The sequence below is a fragment of the Echinops telfairi genome, unplaced genomic scaffold, assembly GCF_000313985.2.
Source record: "Echinops telfairi isolate 266 unplaced genomic scaffold, ASM31398v2 ScPeMD7_3;HRSCAF=10, whole genome shotgun sequence".
NCBI classification, from domain to species: domain Eukaryota; kingdom Metazoa; phylum Chordata; class Mammalia; order Afrosoricida; family Tenrecidae; genus Echinops; species Echinops telfairi.
This window is the reverse complement of record NW_022103899.1, coordinates 53,534,650-53,537,000: the sequence shown is the minus strand read 5'-3', so window position 1 is coordinate 53,537,000 and position 2,351 is coordinate 53,534,650. Positions and strand designations below refer to the sequence as shown.

Sequence of the window (2,351 nt, the reverse complement as noted above, 5' to 3'; positions counted from 1 at the left end):
GAGTTTCCCCGCATTTGGGGAAATCGCAGGGGTCAGCACACCCACAGTGCAATAGGTGAGCCTTGCCCTGGGAAAACCACCTTCGTGATCATGGTGTCTCCCCTGCCAGGGAAGTATCTAACTTTTCAATGCATGTGAGACAATTGAAAGTACCAGGGCTTGGGTCAGGGACACACCTTGGTCCTCAAAGTAACATCCTTGTTCTTCAATACTCAGAAGAGGTCTTGTGCAGCAAATTTGCCTGATGGGATGCATCCTTTGATCTCTTGACAGTTGCTTCCATGAGCATTGATTGTGGATCCAAGCAAGATGAAATCCTCGACAACTTCCATCTTTTCTCCATTTATCATGTTACCTTTCGGTTCAGTTGTGGAGATTTTGCTTTCTTGACATTGAGTTGTAATCTGTACTGAAAACTGCCATCTGTGAGCTTCATCAGCAAGGGCTTCAAGTCTTCCTCACTCTCAGCAAGTAGGGCTGTGTCATTTGCATATTGCAGATTGTTAAGAAGCCTTCCTCCAATCCTGATGTCATGTCATCCAGCTTCCCTCATGATTTGCTTAGCATACAGATTGAACAAGTAGGGTGAGGGGATCCAATGGGGACTCATGAATACCTTTTCTGATTTAAAACCTCAGAAGTGGACAGCCTACTCCTTCTTCTTAGTCTGGAGGTTCTGCTGATACCTGTTCACTTTGGGTGAACCTGATGGTATTTGAAATACCAGTGACATATCCCACAGCATCACAGCAGCACACAGGGCACCACAGCAGGATAAACTGACCGACAAGTGGTGGGGAGGAAGACCGATAGTAATAAAAGTAAGAGTAAGAATTTTTTGTGCGTCAAGATGATTTTTGTGTATATAAAGTTTCGATTTTTGCTAGAAATCATCCCTCACTGCTTCTTCCTTACAGGCCTGGTGGCACAGCAGGTGAGTGCTTGCTCAGTGGTTAACTGAAAGGTCAGCAGTTCAAACCCAGCAGCTGCTGGTATGTGTGAGAGAATGACATACCTGAGTGCTTTCAGAAATTGTGTACCTTTAGAAACTCTGTGGAAAAGTTCTAGTCTGCCCTAAAAGGCCTCTATGAGTTGTAATCTGCTTGTTTGTTTGTTTTTTGAGGGGGACGGTGCTTTGGAGGGCCTCTTTGCCACTGATGTGGCACACTTCCCCATTCCATTAATGTTGGACTTAATCCTGTGAGGTTTGGGGGCTATGGTTTTCAGTAGGCCGAGTCTGGATTCTGAGCTTAGAATGTGACAATGGGACATTAGCAGAGGCTGGAAAAGTTCCTGAAGAGTTGGCCTTGCACTTCTCCTGCGGTTATGAAAAGAACAAGCCCAAATTAGACCACAGGTCCCAGGAGAATGGTGCCAGACACGCGGAACCGAGTGACCCAGCCAAGCTGCCCCAGCCCAGCCAATCCACAGATGGATGAGTTAAATAAATGCGTATTGTTGTACACCCTGGGTATTTTATGGTTGTAATGTGTGTGTGCATGTGAATATGTGTATGTGTGGCAATAGCAAATCTATACAGACATTTGTATAATGCCATGATGCTGCAATGAAACCCTAAAACATGTGGCACTAGCTTTGTGATTGAGTGAGTAGGTGTGGGCTGGAAAAATCTTGACAAACTGATCCTAGATGTCTGAAGAAGTTGTTCGGTATCACCCAGTTGGTTCCAAATCACAGTGACCCTACAGGCATCTGAAGAAAACTACCATCCTGTGCATGTTTCTATGCCCGAGTCCATTGTTACAGCCACGGGGTCAATCCATCTCCTTGAAAAAGAAGCTATGCCTCTTTTGTACGTATGACATCGTGTCTCAAACGGCCTTCTGTAGTAAATTGATGGATAGAATTGTAACCGGTGAACTTGTGCACTTGGGCAACACTGTGTCTGTGACAAGGTTGAAGTGTTTTCTGGGTTCCTTTAGCTACGGAAGATAACTGATTGGTTTGCAAATAAAATTTTGAAGGACTGTGTGCTTCTATGAAGGCGTCCTGGTGGTGCTGTTGGGGAAGCATCGGACTGCTAACTGCTAAGTAGTTGCTTCAAACGGGCCAGGCGCTGGGCAGAACAAAGATGAGACTCATTGTTCCTGTACAGATTGATAGCTTTGGAAACCCTATATAGTTGTAATAAATTCAAAGGTAGTAGGTTTGGATATTCTCCTATAAGGAACTATGGTAAAGCAGTAAGTTCAGTCTTCAGCTGCTAGCTGGAAAGTTGTGAATTTGCTCCTGGAGCAGTGGTTCTCAACCTGTGGGGTGCGGCCCCTTTGGGGTGTCGAACGACCCTTTCACAGGGGTCGCCTAAGACCATTGGTAAACACATATTTCCG

The 2,351-nt window shown here is 45.3% G+C and overlaps 1 pseudogene; it reads right to left on the bottom strand.

Annotated features, from left to right (window-relative positions):
* On the bottom strand, positions 1–117 carry LOC115872221 (annotated as a pseudogene).
* Between the last annotated feature and the right edge of the window lie 2,234 nt (positions 118–2,351).